This window comes from Anser cygnoides, chromosome 4 (assembly GCF_040182565.1).
Source record: "Anser cygnoides isolate HZ-2024a breed goose chromosome 4, Taihu_goose_T2T_genome, whole genome shotgun sequence".
NCBI lineage: Eukaryota > Metazoa > Chordata > Aves > Anseriformes > Anatidae > Anser > Anser cygnoides.
In genome coordinates this window covers 64,816,037-64,843,546 of record NC_089876.1, presented here as the reverse complement: position 1 = coordinate 64,843,546, position 27,510 = coordinate 64,816,037, and the positions used below count along the sequence as shown (strand labels likewise).

General features: G+C 45.8%; 1 protein-coding gene across 4 annotated transcripts in view; it reads right to left on the bottom strand.

Moving 5' to 3' along the window:
* SLC4A4 (solute carrier family 4 member 4) overlaps positions 1-27,510 on the bottom strand; it is a 230,004-nt gene that overhangs the window by 194,404 nt on the left and 8,090 nt on the right. Inside the window, exon 1 of one of the 4 annotated variants that reach the window (XM_048045703.2) lies at positions 2,091-2,488. The exons of 1 other annotated variant lie outside the window; for it this stretch is intronic. The gene's annotated coding sequence lies outside the window, so the exon portion shown is untranslated. 2 more of the 4 variants (XM_048045701.2, XM_048045702.2) reach the window with 2 other exon arrangements.

The following is a 27,510-nucleotide window of genomic DNA, read 5'->3' as shown; positions in this document are numbered from 1 at the left end:
TTAAAACCCTCCTATGAACAAAATATCACAATGCAACACAAGTATATGAGGGATTTTTCTGACTGCACACCCATCTCAAGATTTAAAACCATAACATGGAAGGTTAAAGGAAAAAGTCTTCATGGTTATCAGCTGCAGGAAACACTGCTGGACCTTGCTAGGAGCTGAATGGATATGTGCACAAGGTGTTAACTTGCTAGGAATGCCCTGTGCACACAAATGAAAAGTTCATCCTTCCTCTCCTCCCACTGAAAAAAATAAAAAAAAAAGAAAAAGAAAAAAAAAAGCCAAATTTCCTTCTCACCCCACTTTCACCTCTGGACGACAGCAAGGCACAAAGCTGTCAACTCCTTCTAAGCAATCAGTAATTCCTCTACAGTTGTCAGCTCATAGAAAGCTTGGAAATGCAGCTTAGCGTAGTCTCCTCCCTGAAGTCCAGGCACTGCTTTTACAAATGTGAAATTCCCATCTTCCAGGAGTGAAGGAAATTTAACAAGCAAATGCCTCCCATCATATTTCTTTAGAAACGTAAGAGTAATTTTACTTCTCATTTGCACCTGAACGGGGGGAGCACATAAAAAGCATCACGGCAGATTGCACTAACATTCACCCCTCAGATGATACTGAGGCTCACAGGCAGGCAAAGTGCCATCCTGTTTCGTTTACTGAGAACTGAAGTCAGTAGCTGAAATAAAGCCTTGCAAAAACTAGACCCTACGATCTTCTGGCATGATAGAAGTCACTAGGAAAACTGTTTCGGCACTTGCTCCAGCACTGGATCACGGGCGAGAGAAGGATGAACAGAGACCAATACAAATTGGTTAGTTCACGCAAGCAAGCACGCAGACAAGCGCACACGGCGATGCAAACAACCCCATTTAAACATTCAGCATATGACTGGAAATTATTACGACAAAACTAATTCTACCATGAAATAGTTGCTGGGGTTTGGGAGCCTTCAGGGTTTCTTGTTGTTGCTGGAGGGGGGAGGTGTCTGTACCTCGCTCTTAATGCACAAATAATTTCCTTTTGAACACCAGCCAAAGTAAGAACCAGGCATATTCCTGCAGACTATCACATCAGCAATTAGCAAGTGGCAAATTCTATTCCTGCACACAATATGCAATTCTTGCATTTTGTTAAATGCAGCTAGCCTTTTTTTTTTTAATAGTAAATTTGTACATTTCAGGAATATCCAGAACAACAAAGCCACCAAGCAGCTAGCAGCCTACAAGCACAATGCCATTTTAGATGCAAAGTAAACTGTGTCTCTGTGAAACAAAAGAGTGTAACTATCTCCACTAGTGGAAGAGTTTTCCGAGGGAGCTGTTATTGTTTGCCTTAGGGCCCAGCCTCGTTAACTCCATGCACCTAACTTTCCTTCCAGGAGCACTTCTGCGGAAGGAATAAATGGAGCCCCTCCTGCACGTACGGATGGCTGCACGGCAACTCGTGCCTGGGGCTCCCTGAGCTCGAAGACTTTGGGGGCCCAAAAGCACCTGCAGGACCCCGGCCACCTCTTCTGTCCCCCAGAACTGGGCACCCCAGGAAGCCGGTGTAAGTATGCCAGCTTCTTTTGGAAGCAAGTACTCAAAGGATGCGCTCCTACCAGAGGGGAAAGGCATTAATAATTAACATTGGCGTAAAAACCCGACAAAAGTATGTGTGAGCGAAAGAATGATTAAATTCCCATTTCCATGTTTGCTCTCAAGCGGAGCACCTCGAGTGCTGCTCGCAGCAGGAAGCTCACAAAAGGGAAGACAAGAAGCGAGGAGCTCTCCTCTGCCGGTTTAGGGCAGGGAAAATACCGCCGTACGGCCAGCCTCCAGCTGGAGCACTGAAAACTTGCGAGGAAACACCATTTCCTCGGAGCGGGCGCTGCTGACAACTTCTTAAAGCGCAGATAAATTGAAAGCAGAAAAAAAGCGCTGTGTCTAACCCACCGGCACGGCGAGCTGGGTGTGTTAGGGACCTGTAGGAAGCAGGGCGAGGGGGGATCGCTCCTCTGCGTCGCTCCGAGCGCCGGGGGGCTGCGGGTGGGTGCGAGCCCAGCCCGGCTGGGGGCAGGAGAGCGGATGCTGGGGCCTCACCTGCGGGGCTCGGGCTTGCGGCGTTCCTCCAGCTTGGCGGCGGGCGGGGGCCGCAGGGCGGCGGCGGAGCGGAGAGAGGCAAGCTGCGAGCAGAAAGCGACGGCGGGGAGGCTTCAGCAGGCGCTGCGGGGCATGGCCACCCGCACCCGTGCGCCCGGGGGCGCGCACAGCCGCCTGCCGCGCAGCGGCCGGGCCGGGGGCTGCTAGCGGGAGGGCAGGGGGAACGGAGCCGCCGCCGGCAGAAGCGGCTGTGGTGGCGGTGGCCGGCCAGAGCCGCTTTTAAAGGCGCCCGCGGGCTCGGCCGTCCCCTCGCCCGCTCCCATCCCGTCCCATCCCAGCCCCCGCTCCCTCCCCGGCCGCTCGGGCAGCGGCGCGGCGTCACGGGGCCCCGGGGCGGGGAGCCCGGAGGAGGAGTCTGCGGGGCCGGGGATGGGGCCGGGGGCCGGCCGAGCCTTCCCCGCCTGCTGCCCGGCCGGGGAAGGCTCGGCCGGCCCCCAGCCCCAGCCCCGGTTCCCGTTCCCGGCCCCGGGCAGGTGCCGGGGGCTGCCCGCGGCCCCTCGCAGCCGGGCGCGGCGCAGTTAGCGGTTTGCGAGCAAGAGCAGCTTACAGCAAGACTGCGCTCATCGCTGTACCCCAAAGCTTCGGGGGCAGGTGAAGGTGAGAGAGCCCTGAGATAGTTCCAAGCGCCGAGGCTCGCGGCAGAACATCAAGGGACACGGCCAGAAAAGGGGACTCCTGGAGGTGTGGAGAGCACAACTCCACTTTAAGAACTCATGGCCTTTAAGTAGCTGTTTCTAAGCCAGCAGTGGGTTTCCAGTAGGTCGCTGACAGCATAGCAAAGGCTTTCAGCTGTCTGTGACATCCAAGTCTTTCTGAGCGATGTTTCATTCCAGCCAGTGACAGCCCTGTGTTAACAAAAGAAAGGCACTAACTGCATTGAGAAGCTTTCCAGAGCCAAGCTCCAACCCACACCACAATACATCCTGCCCCGTGCCAGCAGCTCAGCGCCAAGGTTTACTCTCTCCCTGGTTTAACTTTTAGTGATATTCTCATCAGTTTGCACACTTACAACTTCACTTATACCTACAAATGAAAGGGAAAGGTCCCAAAGGAAAGATGTTAGCTACTGCAGAAGATCGGTGTTGTTTCTTTCTACTTAGCAAATTCTTCCCCCATACACAGCGTTGAGCTCCCTCGGTAAAGCCCCTCTTGGTGCTTGCCTTGGGCAGCTGGCTCTCAGCTCACTATTTCAGTAACAAATCTCAGTAACTCCTGTTGCAATTACATTTCCTCATGATTCGTTATACCTTCAAATACTGTCATTTTAAACCTACGCATTTATTTTTCTGGCTAAAAAAAAGTGTTTTGGTGCTACGATGCATGATTTTCAGCCGGTCTTTTAAATACACCATCACTACACATAATGATCTAAAACCCTACCAAAACCATTTCCAGGAGTCCTTACATCAAGAGCCAAGACAGCTATCTCAGCCAAGTTTGAAAATGAGCGCACTCTACATACACAGAAACGCCCAAGTAAAATGACCTAATAGTCCCAGCCACCAGTGCAATGGGCAAACTCAAAAGCCACTAGCTGCACCCGGCTCGTATGACAGTGTGCATGCAGATTTTGACAGGACTTGACACTCTGGCCCACATATTCCCTCTTAACAAATCATCCAGTTGTTTCCAGTGTGGTTTTTTGTTTGTTTGATTTAATAAACTCAGATGTGCTCGTCACTCCGGATTAAAGCCTGCCAACTTCCCATTCACAGAACGGGCACTGAAGAAGCAGTTGGATCTGTGAAGTCTCCAGCTGGCTGTTTAAACACACCTTCTCAGTCCACTGGCTTAAGCCCTGCACATAAAGACGTAGCAAAGCCAAGGTGTGCCCAATGGCCTTCTGATGCCTAGCCATCACTAAACCAAGCCTCCAAGTCACGACAAAGGTGATACAGCCTGCATAAACAACTGCACAGGACAGGCTGCCACATTCAGCTAAATGCCCACTGATATACACAAGTTATGCCTCTGCCTTCTTGTCCAGCATACAATTTTTCTGAGAATGTTAGAAAAATGCACATCAATGACAGCATTTGACATTTTTATGTATATATTTGATATTTGTATGTATAATGAGAATGGCCAAAGTTGCAATAGTAAAAAGCAGAAAGTACATAAACGCACGTGCTCAGCACAATTGGAAAGAACAAAAACCTTTGCCAGTGAGCAGGTTATTCCATAAATATATCTTGCAGAATTTCTGGTAGATTTCTAGGAAGCCGCTCGTGCTGACCACAGCATGTCAGACAATGCTGAACTAGATGGAAACTGGCAGCTCCTGTATTTCCAGGGTTTTGTGGAGACTACTGTGTGAAAAAATATTTGCACTGGATTAAGTCAGGAGTAATTCTGAGCAAATCAAGGAGTTTCACAGGATAAAACCATTTCAATAGAAAGAACTAGGTGCAGAGACACTACAGCTACACTTGCCTATGAGGCTTTTTGTGTCTTTACTTTGTTGACAAATGGTCATTGCTAAGTCATCATTGACAAAAGCAGGCTGAACCCTGAAAACACTTGTGCGTGCAGGCAATCCTCTTTATATGAGCAATAGCAGTCAGGCATGTCGTCAGGACTCAGCTCGTGGTCATGGCTGCTCCTAAGAATGTTGGGGTTGGGTTTTTTTGTTTTGTTTTGTTTTTAAAAAAAAGATACAGGTATGCAGCTTGCTCTAGCTGTTGAACTCTGCAGAATGAGTTCCTCAATTACACAATGAGCTCAGTATTAGAGCTGAATTAGTCCAATAACGTCAATTTCTAAGGGCGAGCATGAAAAACAATTCTGTAGCTCCAATATTTGTATTCCGCACTTCAAGTCACCAAAGTGGCTTCAAGTTTGGTGTTAAGTCACCAAGCCACTTCCCAGGAACTCTAGATAGGTCACATCTCAGCAAGGATTGCTGATAACTGGTTGGTAAAGGTATAATGCAAGTAAACCTGTTGGCTTTTGAAACCTGATTAGCAGGTTCTGCATTTTCTGATAGTCCTGCCTCAGTTAGCCATGAAAACACCGTTCAATGCAGAGTTGACTTTTCCATGTCCATTAGTCCTAATTCAGCATCCTGACTGAGCTTCTGCCCACTCACCGTGCAACCGCAGACAGGGCCAAAGCAGCAAATTGTCACATTCCTGCTGACTTCCCCTGCACAGGGTCACACTTTCATCTTTCGAAGGAGGCAGAAGCAAGAGGTGATGGAAAACATCCAGCTGAAGCGAAACAGAATTGAAAGCCAAAGACTTACAGTTTTGCTACGGGTACTTGATGCGATTATAATTAATAATACATCGTGTCTGCTTGAGAGATGTGAGCGATCCTGCCGCTACGATAGCCGTACATGATGCCACACCTTTGGAGAGGCTCCCCACGCCAAGGGGCTGCGAGGCTGCCGGCCCGGCGGCGCTGCGCTGGGGCCCTCTGCTGGAAAGCTGCCCCGGGACGAAACCCCAGCCCCGGCCCCCGTCTTTCCGTGCCGTTTTTGCCTTTCCCTGCGAGCGAGAGCAGCTTTCTGTGGGTTTCCCCAAGCGCCCTGGCCGCTCTCTGGTGCTCGCTGCTGGAGGGCGCGAAGCCAAGGCAGCTTTTGGTCAGAGAGCCAAAAACGCAGGGCTTTGTTACAGTAAAAGTGCGGTTGTTTCTACACCCACAGAAACCACCAGGGCATAGGATGCTGAAACACACGCTTCCACCACCTACAAGTGTTGGGATAGTGAAACAACACATCCTCTCCCCCTCTAGAATGAGGGAAACAGGAGAGGGGCTAAAAAGGAATAGGGCAGCCCAGCCGAGTGAAGTGCTTTGACACGTCGTCTCTCCTCTGCTGTGGAGCCAGGACATGCAGCCAGCAGCTCAGGAGGGACACAGGTTTTTCTCCCCATCCTGAAATGTGAGAAGCATGAGGGTAGAGCCAGCCCCCCTGAGCACAAGGCAAACTGGACCTGCACAGATATAGGGAACAGAACTGGAAGCAGTTGGTGCTGTGCGATGGAAAAGGGCTGATGAGAGCAACAGTATTTATGTCAGGAGGATTTATTCTTTAGCTGTCACTTTGATGAGTTTTTCTCTTCCTCATTCCTCAGCTCATGGCATCCTGGGCCAAAAGCACAAAAGCTGCGACGCGGGGACCAGCATGTCCTCCATCCGCTTGTACAGCACCTGCACTGTGGTCCAGACCAATCCCTCTGAGCACCAACTCCTTACAAAGCGTTAACCACAAACTTGAGCAAAATCCTTCTCACTGTGCACCTGCTTAGGAAAACTTCTCATATTTTAGCATTGACTGGAAGAATATGGAGACATTCTACCCACTCTGTGTCAGGCCAAGCCCACCATACCTAGCACAAAGCTGCCAAAAAACAGCAGCCCCCTTAAACAGCTTCCTTGTCCCCTGGCTGAAGATCCCCTCCAGCAAGCAGATGGCGACAGGCAGTGTTAGGGACCAGCAGATATCAGTAAAACAAACTCTGCCTGCTCCTCTCAGACCAAACCCTTGCTTCTCCTACACTGATAGCATCTGGTCTTGAGCACAGAGTATCCTGTAGGAAAGAGTAACTGGAATGCCAGCTCACTGCTATCCTTCTAATCCAAGACCACATCTTTTTCCGGACAGGAAAAAAATCCCAGCTGGATACATAACGGTGCCAAGGCCTGAAAGGTGGGACATGGTAAGCTGCCTCTGAAACAAAACTTTCCTTCTGATGCAGTTACTGACAAGACACACACAGGGTAGCTCTAGGCTCAGCTAAGGGATTCAAACCTAACAGCTTTCCAGCTGCTAACTTCCAGCTATTACGGTCTTCTCCAAAATGTGCCCTATATCTGAGCCTCCATCAAGACAAAATATTCTGCAGCCACCCCCACCACCCCCCGAGGTTTGGAGATGCCAAATGGCAGCAGGAAGAAATGTGAAATGCAGTGTGCCACAGGAAAATGCAACTTCCTTGTGAAATCCCACTTCCTGGGGAATGCTCCGTCCTCACAAGGCAAACCCACCCAGAGCTACGCTGCCAGAACTGGAAGACTTTGTATATGGGTGAATCTTATGAAACAGAACAACAATTGTTTGGTGGAATAAGCCACAGACTGAATATTTATAGGAAATGCCTTGGATAGAAATGCTTATCTCCACAACCAGAGTCAGGGCATTGGTGGCTTCCTCTTGTTCTAACGCAGCATCACTTCCACAGGTACCGTACTGTTAAATTCTGAGATTCTCCACTTCTCCACAGCCATATACATACACCTGAGTATCCTTCTCAGTATTACCTACCTCCAGACAATTAACTATTATTTGATTTCCAGAACTGTTTAGGTTAATGTTCTTAGAACACCATTTTTCCTTACTTAGCTGCTTTAAACAACAGACATTCATCTAAACATTACCTCATCACCTTCTCAGTTCAGCTTTTTAACATTTCTCCTAATATAATAAGGCACACTTGTGATTCCCAGTGAACAACAGGGTTTCCATTGCTTAGCTCTTAAAGTATTGCCTCTTTTTCCCTCGGGTGCCCTCTTCTGATACCAAAAAGAAGGCTACGTTGGAGCAAGTGGTACAATAAAGTTAATACAGTAACTCACTCACAGTTTCCGTTCTGTCATTTCATTTTTGAACTCCAAGTCATTTTTATGCCAGACAATTTATAATGCTACATACCAAAGGTGGTTGCTTTTTTTCTTTTGGGAAGGGCTTCAGTGTGTGACCCCGTTGTCTAATCTGGGTCATCGTAAAAGTTGGCTTTGCTTTCCAAAGAATTAAATAACAGCATTATCATTCACTATTTTGGATTTTCACATCTCTTGCTCCTTCTTTACTTTCTTAAGTAAACATATGCTAAATAAAACACTTAAAGCAAACATTTTCAGGTCAAATCTAGCCAGAAATGTATGTTATATAAATAAAACTTTAAGGACATAATGATTTTGAAATGTTTTGCTTGGTAATTCCAATAGAAACTGAATATTTTAAAGCAAACAACAATTTTTCAGCAGCCCATGCAACTCCCAAAGGTTTTTGCTGCTTCAAGAGAGCTTGAAAAAGTGTCCTATGAAAAAAATGCAGAGTAAAAGCAGAACTGTATAAATTTGTGTTCTTCAAGCCAAAGCAAGGCAAAAATCAAACCCAGCAGAAAGAGCTTTTGCTCTTATTCGCTCAGGAATTACATGCAATCTCAAGAGAAGCGATCGTGTTATTAACAAAGGGTTTGCTCTCTCCCTCTCCTGTAAGCAAATGCAGCACCCCAGCAGCCACGGAGACACCTTTGCTACTGCTTTGTTGCAGGCAGCGTTCATGCAAGTTGCAGGTGCTAAGCAACTATCTTTGCAATGGAAAAATCCTGGCAGAAACACTACCAACAGCTGTCCCCCTCTCATCACAATATTTCCTGAGGGAGCAGCACAGCTGTTGGAGCCCTTCTCATATCAAAATGCACTAAGAAATGCAAAGATGAGGAAAGGGAGATGCTGCAATGCTGCCTGCAGTGTGACTGCTCAAAAGCCTCGAGACTTCAAGGGAAGACGTACCGCAGTGAGTTGGCTGCTCCTTCAACATTTGTCCTGGCCCCACAGCCTTCTGCCACAGCCGCTTCTGCAAGCTTGTGCAGATGGGGCTCAGGAGCACGTAGCTCCAAACCCTAGGGACCCAACACAAAGAAGCAACTTGAGCTGAAATCCCCTAACGGCAGCACACTCCACTCAAAGACCTGAGTCCCACAGCTAGACACCTTTAGATATAGAAGCCTCCCTTGTTGAACCTGCCTTTTCTTCCGACTTGTTCCCAAGTCGAGGCCCAAGAGGAATGATGGCAGAGCTGTGTGCTTGACAAAAGGCAAAACCAGTGAGAGTTCAGAGACACTGCAATGGGGACAAATCCACCCACACAACCTGCTGCTGAATACACCTCTTTAAATACCCCTTGCTTATACCTGCAGCAGCAGTCCCCGAAGAAGGCTGCAGCGAGGAAACCACACGAGAGCGAAACCCACCTCTCTCCAGGGGAAGGAGGCAATTCTCTGAGTGGAAGGGAAGGGCAAGGACTGCCTGGTGCCCTGCACGTAACAGCAGCGTGTTGTTGAGAAGTACCTCAGAAACCACCCATCTGCAAGAACTGCCTACATGGCCAAGCTGCCACATACAAATTAGGGATGAAGCACGCAGTTGGCCTCAACATCTACTACCTTCTGCTAAGCAAAATACATTCAAGGCATATCAGCCTAAGACTAACGGAAATTAAGGCACTGTATGAAGTAAAAATATGCAGAAACAATATCTTCTGCCTTAAAAACTAATAAACTTGGGCTTCGCCTCAACATTTATGTAGCAACGGGAGATGACTGTCTTGTGTCAACATTCTGTTCTGTGTGCTTTATGGGACTCGGGGCATGACAGAGTATTGACAGATATGAAGGGACAGCATGTTCTGGTGGAGCATTTTAAGAAAATAGTAGTGCTGTCAAAGGGCAAGCTTTCATTTTATGCTTACGAAACACCCGAATAAAATATTTCCTTTGGAGTATCTCACACTTCATTTTATTAGTATAAACAGAAGAGGACTATCTCCATCTTTCAGAGCCATGAACTTTTCACCTGTGTTTCCCCTCCCACCATCTCGGTCCCATCTCACAGCTCCCATCCTTCCCCACCACAGGAGAGGGCATCTTCAAGGCACCTCCTCAGTCCTCTGAGACTGGACCGTTTTCTTACGAAGATCTTGGTTGCAGTGGAGCAACAAAGAGTTGCCTTCCAGGGCACAATCTTTTCTTCACTTTCGCTCTTCCTTTTGGTGGGAAAATGCGGCCCAGGGCACTAACACCCTCTGTTTCTCCCCTGCAGCAGACAGCATAATACGTTCAAGCACCAGTGGTATCCCTACACCTATTTGGCAACTATTCCAGGTGCCACCTAAGCACTAGAATCAGCATTAGCTCAACCTTTTTTCCCCCCTGAAATGTATTAACATTTAATGCATTTTATGGCAATTTCCTAGAAGGGTGAACGTCCTGCTGCAGTTCAAGGCACGGAAACAAATTCTCCACCTGCAGCACCCGTTTCTGTGATGCCCTCCCTGACACGATCCAATGAACAGGACAGGCCACCCCAGCCAAAGCCAGGGTAGAGCACATAGGGAGCAGGGAGAGCCGAGATGATACCAGGTTGTGAGCCCATCACAGGGTTCAACAAGGAAGGCAGGGGATCAGAGCTTGCAGAAAGCAGGTCCCAAATAAGCACCATCAGGAATTCATGATTAACCTCTCCTATCAGCGCTCGGCTGCCTCCTGCCATCCTTCGGTGAGGATTTTACAGTTCCCTGCCCCAAAAGGAATAGGCATTGTTACTTGGGCCAGGCAGCCGACTGATTCAGGACAGCATCAGAGGCAGCGAGGACACAGATGTAGCACAAGTCAAGGGAAATGGTATTCCCAGCACTCGAGACAGTCTTCTGACTGTTTCTTTCTTCTTTCCTGCCTTAGTTCACGAGGTTAAGCTCTGGCTTCCTCCTCCTATCAAGCCTTCTTACAGAGTTGATGGGGAGATTCCAAGGGATATTAATTGCCGTTTGAAATCACTTCAAAGGACCTTTTTCCCCTCTTGTATTAATAGCCGGAATGAGGAAATTGGTTTGGATTTCATACTTGCATCTGCTCCCCAAATCTTTGCTCATTTAAAAATACCCATCTTAAATCAAGCCTGCTTCTATTAAAAGGCTTCTACTCCACACAAGGGCTCACACCCATGCCTTTCCACTTCCACACATATCTACGGCCCTGCGTTCCAACTGGCAGCCAGAGGTGCCAGAAATAACCACAAGAAAGGCTGCCATGAAATCTCCGGCCAAGTTTTGAAAATCCAGGCACTTTACACAAGCACCTATGCTTAGAGTGCTTCATCTGAAGTCAACCTGAAATCAGTCTCATAAGGTTTGTGTATCAGTGATCAAATATCAAAAAATGTAAATGCAAATACGTTTTTTTCTTCAACAAAAACATGCAGGATAACAGTTGTTCTACAAGCCTGTTAGAGCATACTTCCAACAGCGTGCTGACATTCCTGCCCCACTGGTACTGGTTAATGGCTGTTTCTCATTCTTAAGTCTTTTTTTTTTTTTTTCTCCCTGCAATGGCTATGCTACAGTGAATCTGGAAACTGGGTCAAAATTCAATTACTACATTCCCATGCTTCGGGGTGGAGAAAGAAAATAGAAGGAGGAAGAATGGTAAGAAGAAATACCATTGGCTGTAAGCCAGCTTTATGCTCCTTGCATTCTCACCTGTGCTGCAGCCTAAAGCAGCCCTGAGCACTCCCACAAGTTGTTTCACAGCACAGACATCATGAAAGAGAATGTTTTGTCCTAACGCAGTGTTTTCTGGCCAGATCCCAGCCACCCATGCCCTCACATCTGTGCTGGAGAATGGCAGTGGGCACAACATGCAGCTGGCGGGGGGGGGGGGGGCGGCACAGGAAGACCCAGAGAGTGGGGCAGCAGTTCCCGCAGAGGAGGAGCTAGGTTTCCTCTCCAGATCTCTCCCCCAGCTTGCCATCCCCATCCTTTCCTTTCCTGTGGCAGGAGCAACACATCACACTAACTCAGGTTAGGAACTCACTGAGGAACATAGGCTGGTCCCAAAGAGAAAAAAGGGCCTTCTCACGTCAAGAACTAACCATTGACTCTTTCCTATGTGACTTCGTTCCTTGCCGCTTGGCACTTCGGAAAGTCATTCACCTTCTTGTACTAGCATATTACATTCTTTTTGCAGAAATATAAATGGACTCCCAGCATTCTTCCCCTCACCCTGAAGTTTGCACAAATCAGCTATACACTTAGTTATTGAAACAAATCAGCTTTACTAGAGGCATCTGCTGTTGGTGTCATCATCTCCTCCTTTGGCTGACAAAACCTAAACTCTGCTTTCATGTGTAAACATTTTCCAGAGAAGGAAAATATTTGCTGTGTGTTTAGACATGCCCTTATTGTCACACTTATAACACAATCTATCATACCTTATCAAATTGCACATCTTCAGCATGCAGATGGTTTGTGACGACATGTTTAGGAGCCTTTCAAATATGGAAAGGAGAATGACTCAAAGATATATTTATTCCACATCTTTCTGACTAGGTCTCTACGAGAAACAGAGCCCATTATACGTCTCCTGTATGTGCAGATAACACAAACCAATTGCCTTTGCTGCTCTGCTCCCCAGCTTTGTTTTCCACACTTCTCAGAATATCAATTCCAGTGCTGCAGTGTTTGCTGGCTCTGCTCCCAATTAATAATTGCAGGGTAGAGTTGGGTAGTTAAGGCTGCAGATTAAGGCTAAAAACATTCAACAGTTTCTGAGAGGTATAGACAGACATACAACCCTTCTTTTCCTAACACTGAACACACTTTATCTTGCTATCACAGGGTTCCAGGGAGATGTTATGCTACTCATCCTAATGATTTAAACAGATCAAAAAGTTGGCTCACCGAGAGCATTTGCCACTGACAACAAACCACAAACACTGATGTTATCCAAGAAGTAACTGTAATATGCTAGCACGGGCTAGACAGATCATACATGGGATAAAAATGAATTTTCATGAAATCATTCTGTAATCATCAACATAGCATCTCCTAAGCAAGCAGTAACACAAGACAAAATGGACAGGTTTCCACTGGATGTTTGTACTCTTTCAAGTGTATTACAAGGCACAAGGTTTAGCAGCTACTTGAGGAAACTCCAGAGCTTGCTTTCAGAGGATTCTCTAGCTCCTAAGACTGTCTAGAAAGCTCTCCTGAATTAAAACAACAGAACCTGGTGCAAAAGAGCTTGCTCCTGAGAAAATCTTGTACTGCTTGCATCCTGTATCAGCAAGGGAGACTCCATGAAATATAAAGTCTGCCACAGAAAGAAAAGGAAGCATCGGGAGTTCTGACTGGAAGTTGGTGCATCCCTCCCGAGGGATCCTGCCTCTCAGCATGCAGTCCCAAACGAGGCTGCCCAGACCTACCTCCAGTCCACCCACACATCCAGCTGTTCCATTGGGTTCCCTTAGCAGGAGGAGAAACGGTCGTTCACTGGTGGTCACCTTCCACATTCGCTCCAGCTCACAGGGAGTCAGAGCCCAGCAAGCATTGTCCACGTGCAGAGGAACACTTTTTAAACTTCAGGTCTGTTATGACATTTATTCTGGCCCCCTGCTTCCCTCCCCGCTGCCCCCCCAGTGAAAGGGATCAAAATAGTCTCCCCCTGTGACATTTTGCTGCATTTGACCAATCAACTGTGGGAGTGTCTCTGTTAAAGCCACTGAAGGCCAGTCAGGAGCAGCAACGCCAGCCAGCACGGGGGTGAGCACATGTAGTAGGGGCAACATTGAGAAAAACCTAAACTTTCTACTGCCAGGAAACAGGACATGGGGTCCAGAACAAACAGGAATATCCCACTACTACAATTTGCCTTGCGTATCCCTTACGTGTAAGCTGAGCCCTTCACCTAGTGACATTGAAACTAATACGTGTCAGCTATCTGTCTGGGGTCCAAACTTCTTGGGGCTGATGGGAGCTGGACTGGCCTTCTCCCCTGCCCCCAGGAGGCCTTCTCCAACCACCTGACCTTCCACCCCACTCACTTCATTTAATCCCTTCCCTCATGTATTGCTCCTGGAAATGCATTCCCTCCACAAACCAGCTAAACTTCTAATCCCCTATTCCTTTCTTGGGACCCCATCACCTTACTGCTGCATGCCCACATATATACGGACGCAGACATGATCACCGTTAGCTTCAGGCTGCCAAGAAGCATAAACAATAATAAATTTTGCATGCTGAGAAAGGAGAGCTGCATCTAAGCTGCAGAAGACAGCCAGATCACACCTAGCCAACAAAATGGAAAAAAGGGCAAGCGACAGAACTGGGATAGAGAGGCAGAGAGCTGAGCTTGCTAGCCCTGACCCTGAGGGAGGAAGAAGTGGCTTGGAGGCCATTCTGGCCATCGGTTTTAGCCATCCCACCCACCTCTCTCCGTGGTGGGGTATGGTAGCCAGAAGTAAGCTGTACCTAACTTCACAGTGATTTCTCTGGGCAGACGAGCAAACAGAGCACATTTGCATACAAGATAAAACACAAAACTTGAAAGCTCTTTCCAAGGAATTCCTATCACCCCTCCATCTTGGACACCGTAAGTCTTCTGAAAATAGTCTCATTTCCAACATGAATCAGCTCAGATCATGTATGGCTCAAGTACTTTTTTTTTTTTTTAAAAAAAAGTTGCTGTGGCATGTGTAGCTGTGGAAACATCAGCATTGACTATAACATTTGGATGTTATTGCATGGACCTTGCCAGCACCCTGCTCTGACTGAGACCCTGCTGTGCTGTACAAAGACTCACAGACAGCCTCTGCTCCAAAATGTTTAGTATCTAAGTTGACCAGGCATGCTAAGGAGGTGCTATCATCTGTCATTTACAGATGGAGGTACAAAGAACTGATTTATTCATCTGCAGCATGGATGGAACAAAACCAACTTCAGCCCCACTCCAGCGCCTCACCCAGTTTCTTCTCTATGATATGGGAACATGCTTCTAGGCAATGGAAACTCATTATTAGCCCCCAGTTAAGGCTCAGAGGAGATTTTCCTTCTATAATTAACTCTTCATAACGTTTACTTTTTCTTGCTAACATTTTTCTAGAAGTTTTGGGGAAGTAGAGAAAATAAGTTTTAAAACCAAAGATCTGTGATTTAAAGAATGGTAATATGGAACAGAAAGAACATTCAGACCAGCAAGATAGCAATGTAATGCAAAAAGCATCATCTGTTTTTTGACTCTGAAAATTAACTAATTGAGAGTTTCTACAGGAAAAGAAAAATTCAGCAGGTTTGAACACTGTGATACAAGGCCTTTTCTTTACAAAGCTACCCAAGGTATTGCTCCCTTAAGCAGTGGTGGAATCAAATAAAACTCAATAGGTTCTGGGCTTGCGGCCTCCGGTGTCTTTCAGAGAGTACCTGATGCAGAGAAGCCTTCCTTCTCTACCTCACATGACCACCTGACCCATCTCCAAGCACATCGCCTTCCAACTGCTTTCTCCCTTTGTTACACTAGTATTTTTCCTCTCCTGTTCACAGGCAGTTCCAACCCTCCTATTGCCTCATTTCAGCAATTTCTTAAGCTGCTCACGACGTATGCTCTCTGAGTATTCCAGCTCCCTTTCAAACCTGGATATACAGCTGCAGCATCTCAAAAGCATTTCTGATGCCCACTAAAGTAACAAAGTTTACCAGGGACCTTCCACTTATCTCAGCTCTAATGTAGCTCTTAACATGCAGGTCCTTCAACAAGATTTCTCCCAACCCTGTCACTACATCTTCCCACTCAAAGCTCTCCAAGTAACTCACCAAACTTAGCAACACAAATAAGGAATACAAGTTGTAGTGCCAGAAAACAGCAAGCCTGATTCTGGGGGGCATTGCAGCAGAACAAGAACTCCATGGCCACATGGCAAAAAAGAAAGCACCAGGCTGCACAACCTCACCATACCAATGCATGTTTTATGCAACAATGTTCAAGACTGACTAGATTATCATCTTTTCTCTCGCAGCCAGCTCAGCTACCATGTGCTCTTATGTATTCTGGTTTACGAAATAGAAACATGACTGTGTTGTCATGCCTGGTTCAAAAGAAGCTGATACTGCCAAACTATCTGATAACATACAAGTCTGATACACCTCAATATGTAACCACAGTCTGGTAACTAGCCTGTCAGGTTATACCGTTTTTGGTTAGGGTTTTCTTTTTTTTTTTTTTTTTTTTTTATGTGTGTGTGTGTGTGTTTTTCTCCTCTTCCTTTGCGAAGCTGGAATGGCACCCTTACATTAACTTTTGCTTAGGAAGAAAGCCAAAGCAGTACTGCTACCAGTCCAAGAACACCTAATAAAGAATTGAATTGCATTCAACCCAAACGTAAAAGAAAGGACAGAAAAGAAGAGTGAGAAAACATAGAAGAATACTGAAGAGTATTTATTAGTTATGTCTCCTTTAAGGCATATCATGGTAAGGATTTTGGTATATTGGAAGAAACTTACTGTTGATGTCATTAAAACTCGGCTTGGAAGAGGTGCTATTCCAAATTCAGTCTGCAGCCATCACAGAAACCAAGAGAATTTCTAATTCTTCAACTCCATGGAAATTAATACCAAGTAGGGGAGGGTGCTTTAAAACAAACAAAGCTATTTTTAACTGAGTATTAAAATGTACGTTTCTGGCTGCTACAGCTAGAACAATTTTCAGGCAAGTAATAGGGCATACCACAGCGTATTGTGGCACTGAGCACTTGGGAAGCATCTTTAAAAATAAATCACAGAACAATATGCAAAGGTTACGTGAAAGCCAATTCCTTCTCTTGAGAGCCTGCTTTGCAGCACAGGACATACAAAACCTGCAGCTGCTGAGGTGAGGAATACACCAGGTGCCAGGAAATTGGTGTAAAGCTGAGGTAGGAATGCACTCAATGCAGGGAGTTGATCCTGAAAAGATGTGTTTGAAAGCTGAGGTAGAGCTCCTTGCATAGCAGCTCACCTGCTCTCCCTTATGTAAATTCAAGACATTGGTATCAGTTTCTCTTTACCTGCAAGTGACAAGAAGAGAAGAGGTACCAGGCATTCCTTTTCTGAGACACACACGTAAGCTCTCTCCCAGCTCAGCCGCCTGTGTTCAGCCATAGCAGATGCCAGAAAAAAGCTGTCCTCAGCCTCTCTCTTGGCTACCTCTCTTTGCAAGTCACTTTTTTCTGCTCCTTTCAACATCAGAGGTCCAACACTCCCACCCAGCTGAGAAGCCAGAGAACTGAGAAGCCTGCCCAGCCCCTAGGTACCAAGCAGTGCTAGCCTCTATCCGAGCTCCGTGCCCAGCTCTGTGCTCCTTCCTGCAAGGCCCTTTGGCTAGAGAGAAGGAAGCTGCTTGCACCAATTCTTCTTGCCAAACCTCTGGGCACCCAACTGAGGGCTTGTAACCTCACAGGGATGCCAGACTGGAGTCAGATCACTGCTCAGGCCAGCTCCATCCCATTCTACTAGCTTTTGTGCATGTGTGTATCAGTACTGCCCTCTAAATCCCTACTAAAAGCAACACGCTCTCTTGGAAAACTTACAAATTCAGTCCCAAACACATTTATTCTAAGGTGTTTAAAACATTAATAATAAAAGTTGATGAACCTGTTTTATCTGTTGTCGAGGTACCAGCGTGGATCTCTTTAAAAAGTCTCATTACATCTGTATGTTATATTATTACTAGTTTACATATACCCTGTCAGGAACGAAGACTTGTACCACGTGCTTTCTCAACATGTTGTATTCCTCTGATTTTTAGTTAGTATTAGGGGAAGGATTGTCAAGAGCCCTAGTGAGGGCCTGTCACCATTCTTGCTCAATCAAACACAGTTGACTTAAAGCGACCCTGAAGTGCAGAGTTAGACCTGCAGAGATTACTCAGAGGCCCCCCACAGTCCCACCACAGCAGTGGAGAAAATAGAAAGGAAACAATAGGGAGGAGAGAAAGCAGGGATGTAAATGGCCCAAAATTAAGACTACTGATGGAAGGAAGGGAAAAATAGCATTCAAAGAAACAGAAGAGGAACATCTATGTTCATCTATGGCACCGGATGGGATGTGCCTCTCTCGGAGAGGGGTAAGGATCTTTGGTCAGGAGTTAGCAGGGCTGATAGATAGGGCTTTAAACTAGAGTCGAAGGGGGAAGGGGCTAAAACCAGGCACGCCGGTGAAGACCTAAGGGAAGGTACGCTAGAATCAGAGGGGCTGTGTGCCAGTGAGGTCCTTCGGGCAGATCCACAAGGTGCTGAGTGTAAGGAGACGCACCTGAAGTGCTTCTACACAAACGCACGCAGTATGAGGAATAAAATGGATGAGCTAGAAGTCCTGGCCCAGTCCCGCAACTACGACATCATCGGCATAAGCGAAACCTGGTGGGATGAGTCCTGTGACTGGGGTGTTGCGATAGATGGTTACAGGCTCTTCAGGAGGGACAGGCAGGGTAGGCGAGGTGGTGGGGTGGCGATGTATGTGAAGCAGGGGCTGGACTGTGTGGAACTTCAGGTCAGCGATGGCAAAGTTGAGAGCCTCTGGGTAAGGATCAAGGGACGAACGAATAAAGGGGATGTCGTTGTGGGAGTCTATTACAGACCGCCTGGCCAGGACGATAGCGCCGATAAATTATTCTTTACAGAACTAAGAGAGGCCTCGAGATTAACTCCCCTTGTCCTTATGGGGGACTTCAACTTGCCAGACGTTAACTGGGAGTGCCACACGGCTGACACGAGCAAGTCCAGGAGGTTCATGAAGCACCTAGATGATAACTTCTTGGTGCAGGTGCTAACGGAGCCAACTAGGAAAGGTGCCCTCCTAGACCTGTTGCTAGAAAACAGAGAGGGTCTGGTGGGAGATGTGGTGATTGGTGGCCGCCTTGGTCATAGCGACCATGAAGTGGTTGAGTTCAAAATTTACGGTGACAGAAGGAAAAGTGCCACCAAAACCTCATCCCTAGATATGGGGAAAGCGGACTTCAGGCTGCTCAGGGAACTAGTCAGCAAGGTCCCCTGGGAAACTGCTCTTGAAGGCCTCGATGTCCACCAGTGCTGGTCATTCTTTAAGCGATGCCTCCTAGAAGCACAAGATCAGGCAATTCCTAAATATCGCAAGTCAGGCAGGCGGGGCAGGAGGCCGGCGTGGCTGACCAGGAACATTCTAATGGAGATTCGGCGGAAACAGAGAGTGTTTCGCTACTGGAAGGAGGGCCAGGTGTCATGGAAAGAATACAGGGATGCTGTTCGTGTTTGTAGGGAGAAAATTCGTGTGGCCAAAGCACACCTAGAGTTGAAGCTGGCTGTGTCTGTGAGAGAAAATAAAAAGGGCTTTTTCAGATATGTGAATGGAAAAAGGAGAACTAAAGAATACATAGGGCCGCTCCTTGATAGGGAAGGTCTCCTCACAGAGGATGACATAGGCAAAGCAGAGACGCTTAACGCCTTCTTTGCCTCTGTCTTCAATGCCGATGATGGGCTTCGGGACCCAGGGTGCCCTGAGCTGGAGGACCGGGACGGTGGGGATGACAAACTCCCAATCGACCCTGAACGTGTGCGGGATTTGCTACTCCACCTGGATCCCTACAAGTCCATGGGTCCGGATGGGATTCATCCCTGGGTGCTGAAAGAGCTGGCGGACGTCATCGCGGAACCTCTCTCAATTATTTTTCAACGATCCTGGGAATTTGGAGAGGTCCCGGTAGACTGGAAGCTGGCAAATGTGCCGATTTACAAGAAGGGTCAGAAAGAAGACCCTAGCAATTACAGGCCTTGTCAGTCTCACGTCAGTGCCTGGTAAAATCATGGAGAAGATGGTTCTCGAACTTATTGAGGCGCACCTGGGGGACAAAGCAGTCATTGGTCCCAGCCAGCATGGGTTTGTGAAGGGTAGGTCCTGCCTAACTAACCTGATTTCCTTTTATGATAAGATCACCCGTATGATGGACCAAGGGAAACCAGCTGATGTGATTTTTTTGGACTTCAGCAAGGCTTTTGACATGGTTTCCCATAGGATCCTACTGGACAAAATGTCCACCATACAGCTAAATAAAAACATCATACGATGGGTGAGCAATTGGCTAACGGGCAGGGCCCAAAGGGTTATGGTAAATGGGGCTGCGTCAGGCTGGCGGGCGGTCACCAGTGGGGTCCCTCAAGGCTCCATTTTAGGGCCGGTACTTTTCAATATTTTTATAAACGATCTGGATGTAGGAATAGAAGGTATTTTGAGCAAGTTTGCTGATGACACCAAACTTGGAGGAGTTGTGGACTCGAATGAGGGTGGAAAGGCCTTGCAGAGGGATCTGGATAGGTTGGAGAGCTGGGCGATCACCAACCGCATGAAGTTCAATAAGAGCAAGTGCCGGGTCCTGCACCTGGGACGGGGAAACCCTGGCTGCACGTACAGACTGGGCGATGAGACGCTGGAGAGCAGCCTAGAAGAGAGGGATCTGGGGGTCGTGGTAGACAGCAAGTTGAATATGAGCCAGCAGTGTGCCCTGGCGACCAGGAGGGCCAACCGTGTCCTGGGGTGCATCAAGCACGGCATCGCTAGTAGGTCAAGGGAGGTGATTGTCCCGCTCTACTCTGCGCTGGTGCGGCCTCACCTCGAGTACTGTGTGCAGTTCTGGGCACCACAGTACAAAAAGGACATTAAACTGTTGGAGAGTGTACAGAGGAGGGCTACGAAGATGGTGAAAGGCCTGGAGGGGAAGACGTACGAGGAACGGCTGAGGTCACTGGGCCTGTTCAGCCTGGAGAAGAGGAGGCTGAGGGGAGACCTCATCACAGTCTACAACTTCCTCGTAAGGGGGTGTCGAGAGGCAGGAGACCTTTTCTCCATTAACACCAGTGACAGGACCCGCGGGAACGGGGTTAAGCTGAGGCAGGGGAAATTTAGGCTTGACATCAGGAGGGGGTTCTTCACAGAGAGGGTGGTTGCATACTGGAACAGGCTCCCCAGGGAAGTGGTCACTGCACCGAGCCTGTCTGAATTTAAGAAGAGATTGGACTGTGCACTTAGTCACATGGTCTGAACTTTTGGGTAGACCTGTGCGGTATCAAGAGTTGGACTTGATGATCCTTAAGGGTCCCTTCCAACTCAGGATATTCTATGATTCTATGATCTATGCTCTAAGCCATAGCTTCTGCTTGCCTAAGGAGGGTAGTTGTCCCTGCCCTTCAGAAACAACGAAATCCTGTATCTGTGAGAGGAATTACACCATCTAGATTGCTCTAGCAGCTTGTATTTATAGAAATGCGTTGTCCTCACCGCACTGGTTCTTGTATAACATTGCACGCATTGCTTCCACCATCTCAGGTTACGTGCAGGCAGTGCACTGAGGAAAATGACTCTGCCTGGCTAGCATGCTACCAGTGCTGCCATTTATTCCTCTCAGATCCTGCCTAGAGATGACAAGCTGCTTGCACAAGCGTTGTGTAGCAGGGGATGGCAGAGGCACCTAGTGGCTGGGGCACTCACCTGGAACACAGAGAACGTAGATTTTATTCCTGAGGATGCCACTGCCCTGCTGAAACAGCATGAGCAATGCTGTGCTGTTGCACATGGTCTGACTTTCCCTGTCCTTACAATCGGAATAAAGATCCTTGACTCCTTCTATAACGCACTTTGAGAACATCAGTAGAAATTCATTTATGTGCATTATTAGCAGAAAAGAAGTGCAGAAACTTGCCCCTCTCAGTTATTTTGCTACTGGGACCAGGTTTTCAGTCAGAGGCCCTGACATGAATTTCAGAAAAAACTGCTGACTTGCCCAGAAACGCTGGCAAAGTTTCTTTAACTTCTCTATGCCTTAACTCCCATTGCACAAACACCAAGGATAACTGCCTTCTCTGAAGAGTCTGAGAATTAAGGAACACAAAAGAGCAAAGGCCCTGAAGTGAAGGGAGAGTATTCTCAGCCATGCATTTCAGCCATCCTGGAAGAAAAGTAGGGCATATCCTCCTTAAAAGTACAGGTTTATTTTTCTGGAATGTTTGAAGTTATACACCAATTTACAAGTTCAAGGATTTCCTAAGGAACTCCTTAAGGACTTTTCCTGTTAACATTTTTTCCTCTCCTTGCTTTGTTTTTTAAAATACTTGAATAGTCTGAGGCACTGAGTAGTAAACAAAATTAAAAACTTAAGTTTGTATTTGTTTTTTAAGTCAGAAGCAAAAAGCATAATGTTTGTCAGCATATTATTGTCTCTACAGATTTTAAATAAGCTACAGTGCACAGCAGATAGACACAACTTGACACACCTAATGCATCAAGTTAAAAATAGCAAAACTCAGGTTTTGAAAACCTTTGAGCTTGCTTTCTCAAGAGGAGGAGGAAGGCACCGGTTCAAAGAAATCGGCTGTGCAGACACAAGGCTCTGGCTGCCAGGGAGGCAACAAGTGTTTTATCATCATTTGTTGGACTATTATAGGACAGCCCGAGTAGAACTCGCAGTCCTGTTGTGCCTTTGGTGGAAGAATCCCTGGCTTGAGGAGCTTATAGACAAATTAGGTCTCAACAGGGAAGTGACAGGAAAGCAAACAAAGACAAGGAGGAATAAAGCAACATGTCCTTTTTCATGTGTAGGAGCTTGACTGTTCCAAAAAGATCAGAGCCCCTAATTATTCTTCAGTCAGCACACTGTCCATCAGACCACAGAGTATCCAATTCTTTTGCCTCTTGAGAGCTCTTACAAATTTCTATTACTCTCCTGGGATTTCTATTTATCTTTTGCTGTTCACTCTTTTGACACATGGCAAACCGAACTACAACGTGGTTTATCCAACAACAGTGATAAATCATGCACTTAGGGGAAGAATTTTTATGCACTTGTATTTTTGATGAGAATCACAGATAGAAGAGACACAGGAGACTTACAGCTACCCATATTGCAATACGTAACGTACAAGACCTGCCTTTCACAGGATAACACAACAATTCCTGTTGCTAATACTACAGGTGGGGTATAAGAGCACATGGTTTAAGCAGATAATTCTGTGAGACCTTTTTATGTAACAGTTTTCTAAGGCCTATTTCACATTCAGGACATAGCAAGGTAGTTAGAAATAGTTCACACTCCTGCGCAACCAGAAATTTCATCAGAAATTCATCCTGTGTTAGCTACTTTTCCAAGTTCCCAAATATCAGCAGAATATTTACAGGCCTTTCTATTCCAACACTTCTTTGCACATAGCTTTGCAGGAGGGCATTATGGCTTGAGTGCTGCATCTACAAGCTCACTACCACAGAGACCTGCGGCATTTTGCATTTCAGTTCCAAAACAGCACCAAACTCCAAAAATGTGTGCATCATATATTGCTCCATAGAGAAAATATTCAAATTAAATTTCCAAATCCTGAAAAATTCTCAACACACCCAAATGCTGTTTAAACAGCAATCAATCCCTATCAATCTCTCTCCCTGGTTCAGTAAACCTTTGCTCTCCAATATGAAAAAAAAATAAATAAATCAAGATTTGCTTTACTAAGCTAGTAGTACCTTCCCAATAGTGTCATCTACCCTCTCCCATCTGCCTTCCACCACTAAAGGACTTGATCACCACTTGAATAACTTTCTGTTCTCATCTCCCAGTTGCTGGCATAGAAGTGGGATAAAAAGGAAGCCTAAATCCTGTTTCTTCTCCCTGCAAGAAATTCCTTCTTTCTAATTTTGACAGCCTTATTGCAAAGGCAGGAGCAGAAAAAGCCTACTAGACTACCAGGTCTATCTGGTAAAAAGCATTTGTTAAGTGGGCCTTAGAATTGGAGATGGAGGGGCAAGGGGGAGAAGAACACAGCCATGAAAATAACCTGCAAGGAATGACCTTCCTTTTCAAGCCAGTGTAAAAGAATTCAACTATGAAAGCTGCAGGCCCCTCCCTGCTTTTTCCCATGTCAGTGATTCTGCCTATTCAGTCCTCATCTCCAGGGAATGGATGGAAACTTTCAAGCTGGTCAGACAGGGAATCTCTCTTGAATTGATGTGCTCCTCATTATTAAGCAGGGCACATATGTGATTTTGGAGGAAAAGCTGGACAGGAACCTGGGTACCTCCTTGGTTGTTAACTAGTAGCCAGACCCCTGTCTTCTGGGCATACCGTTCAGATACGATTCTTGTGGTGCTCTACATCCAAGTATTATTTTTTTCCATCTTCATTTTTCTCTTCCCTTCCAACCAGATATACAAAGTTTCACTCTATCCTTGCTGTTATATTTTTTCATATCCTTAAAATCATTGTTGGAGTTGCTGCAAGATCTAAAAGTGATTATAATTAGCTCTGTAGTATTTCTTCTCACACTTGTGCATGACTAATCAACAAAGACACCACAACTCAAAACATGAGGGAATTTATGTGATGCAAAGATGTAAGAAAAGCTTCTTCCTCTCCATGCTGACACCTAGTTGACACATTTGTTGTCACTGGAATGCTGTAAAATGTCACATGCCACAGATATCACTGGACAAAGTAGTCCAGCTTCTGAAAATAGGTTTAATTTTTCTAAAGCCAGAGAACTTGATCACTGCTAACTCCAGTCCTGCTGTGCATTGTTAAAAGCTCACCAAAAACAAGAGCTCTAAAATGGACCCTGCAGTATCTGTTTTTTTTGTTTTGTTATTTTCAGCTAGTCAACCGAAGAGTTTAGAGTACTCCCTCTTATTTGAGTTTGAGTGGCAAGGCATTTTCAGCGGTGATTTAATGGCTGCCTAGAAAATCCTCCCTCTTCTGCCAACCTGCCAGACTCTCCATTCGTTGACCCTGAGAACACAGTACAAAGCCAGGCTATTCACCAAAGCACTTTCCCCAGTGTGGGATGGAGTAAGGTGCGTCTAGAAGAATAGGCAGTTAGGCAACTAGGGAGTGCTGCTGCAGGCATGAGTGGTTTATCTTCTGTTTCATCTCTTGTGCTAAGGGAAGACAAGAATGGACATAATAAATCTGCATAAATACATGAAAGAAAGAAACAGCTAGCAGGAATCTGGGGTGATCTGGGAAGACAACTCTGTTGTTACCTAGCTGCTCTGTCACAATGAAAAAAATCACATTAGTAAAAGCAGTCATCGCAAAGACAGTGGTCATCTTATTAAGATGAAGAACCATCTAACTAATCAACAAAATTGATTTTTTTTTTCTTATTTTATTCTGAATTTTTTAAACATCTGCCATAAATATTTTTGTAGGAAGGTGTCCTTAGGAAGCTGTCTAGACTACCCTGTATGGGAAGAAAGATGAATCCTTCTAAGATACTGCAGGCCAAAAAAAGCACTGTGGGTAGAGATTCCTACAAGAATTTTTGCTAGCATTTTAACCAGGATGCCTATTCCTTCCTGCCTACGTGGCATCCTCTCTTTTTCCTCTATCATCAAGGTTCTTAATCTACCTCTGTTTTGCTCTCTAGCACATGGCATTTTGATACTGTTCTTCAAGTCAAGAGCCTCTCTCCCCTCGTCTCTACCAATGCCACAATTACTTCCATCCCTTATCTATATACATTACTTGATCTCTTTGATGACTTGCGCAATGTTTATGTACCATTTGATCTTTTCTGATTGTATCATAGCAACAGACAACAATTTATGGTGAATACTGTGTGAACCCTCTCCAGCAGAACACATCTATGCGTCCTGCTGGTTTCTTGGGTAATGCTGTATTCTTTGGAACAATAAAGCTAAGTCAACAAGTTATCTTAATTTTACACTAAAATTAAAGCAGTTGAACATGATTTATTTTAAGTCCACCGGTTTTATTGAGTACCAGGAAGCAGCAAGAATGTGTTACCACCATTGCAGCCCACAGCATTTCATCTATGACATTCACACAATACTGCTTGCAAATCTGAACAGTCAGAACAAAAACCTACATGACAACCACACACAATAAAATCTCAATGTGCTTAACCTATTCGTTTGTCTAAACACATTTAGAAAAGAAAGTTCAAAAACCTTCAGATATGGATTCAGAAGAGTTTCTCTGAGTCTACATAACCTTTAGGAAAAATGTGTTCCAACAAAGATCCCCAGAGTACTACAGGAAAACATAACCATTCTTTCCTGTCCCTAATTATTTTGATAAAAACGACACCACCACTTATATGCAGCCCTCTCACAAAGATTGGTATTTATAAGACAAGCTACCTTCTGCGTTGCAGCATCCTTGCCACAGGTGTAAGGATAATACAAGTATCAAGACCTCTTAAAACCTTATAAAAATTGCTGTTATGAATACAGCACAACTAACCTGAAATGCTAACAGAACTGTATAAGCGTGAAAAGTGGCAGTTTAACATATAAATAAAACCAAAGGGAACTTAATATTGCTGGAGCAGGGCGGGTTGATTCTCGCTTCTTAGTCACTTGGTGATGCCGCGCTGTTCTACAACAGGAGGACTAAAATTGTCCTTTGAGATCCCAACGATGATCCCATACTTTTCAGAGGTTACTAACCTTACAGGTTCAAGAGTTATAGATATCTTCTCCCATATGCTTAATAAAGTCACCTGAACCTAATCAGACTATTGAAATGGAAAACAATTCTGGGCATCTCTTTGGAAGAGTTTTCTCATCCCCATCATCATCCTGCATATCCATTTCCAACCTTGTGCTAACTATCAGTCAACTTACAAGAGAAGTAAGTTTCAGTCGAGTGCAAGGAAGGAGTTCTCAAAATATCAAGCAAAAAGAGAAAGCAACTTTTATAGTGCAACAGCCCTGTGTTCTGTTGAGTCACTTCAAATATTCCTGGTGTCATCAGACAATGCCATAGAGTTTATGTGAGTCTTGTTAAACTCCTCGGGTAGCTAAATTTCCCCAAAGGTAGCTTTGATCACCAACCAAACACGGTCTTTTCTTTTGCTGCTGAAGGTGCTGTGTCAGAAAATAGCACTCGACACAGCTCCTGTGGACATAACACATCTTTTCCTATGTACAATGGTGTAATACTGGAGTGACAATCTTATATAGAGGACTGCACTGCAGCTATACAAATTCCTCCACTTAAGTCCCAAGCTACTGTACTTTTCATAGCTGCTGACTGAGCTTTAGCCTGTCTCCCAGAATAGGCTGCATTCTAGTGGCAAGCAGAACAATTCAGGCATTTCTTACCAAAGCAGCCAGGAAAATATAATATTTAAGAAATGTTTAGCATCCACATTTATTTTGTGACCAAGCATTCCTGGAAGTCTTTAAACAGCCTGTCTTGGATCTGTATAGAGAAGTGCCTAAAACTACAAAAGTATCCAGATCTTGCACAGTTTTCTAACCTTTGTTGGTAAAATCCCTCATCTACTAAGTAGCATATTCCTGCTCACTTGGCAATTGAAACACATTCTCCATGATCCTTGCGAGAGTCTCTGCTTACAGAAATAGTCCCAGGATCTCTCCTGCAGGCTCTAGGACAGATTTCAAGGGTTGGCTTCATAATACCATGTTCTCCCTTTTTTGGAAGGGCCCACTTACATCTGCCTCTTCTTACTCACTTCTCTGCCTACCCTGGACAAGTGTGGTCTGGCAGGAAAAGCTGACTATTCTATTCAGGCTTTAACCTTTCCCTATCTGCCTTCGTCTGGTGAGATCATTAAACTCCAGTACTACAGAAACACATTCTCATCCACCATATCTTGTTTTCCACAGTGCTCTGCTCTGCTCACCTGTCCGGCTCTTCTGATATTGAACTCCTAAGAATACACTTCCTCTCACTCTTGGTCATTCGTCATCCTTATTCAATCACTCATCACAACCTAACAGTTATCACACATGCAGCGCCAGACAAGGAAACTTTACAATGAACAAGCAGTG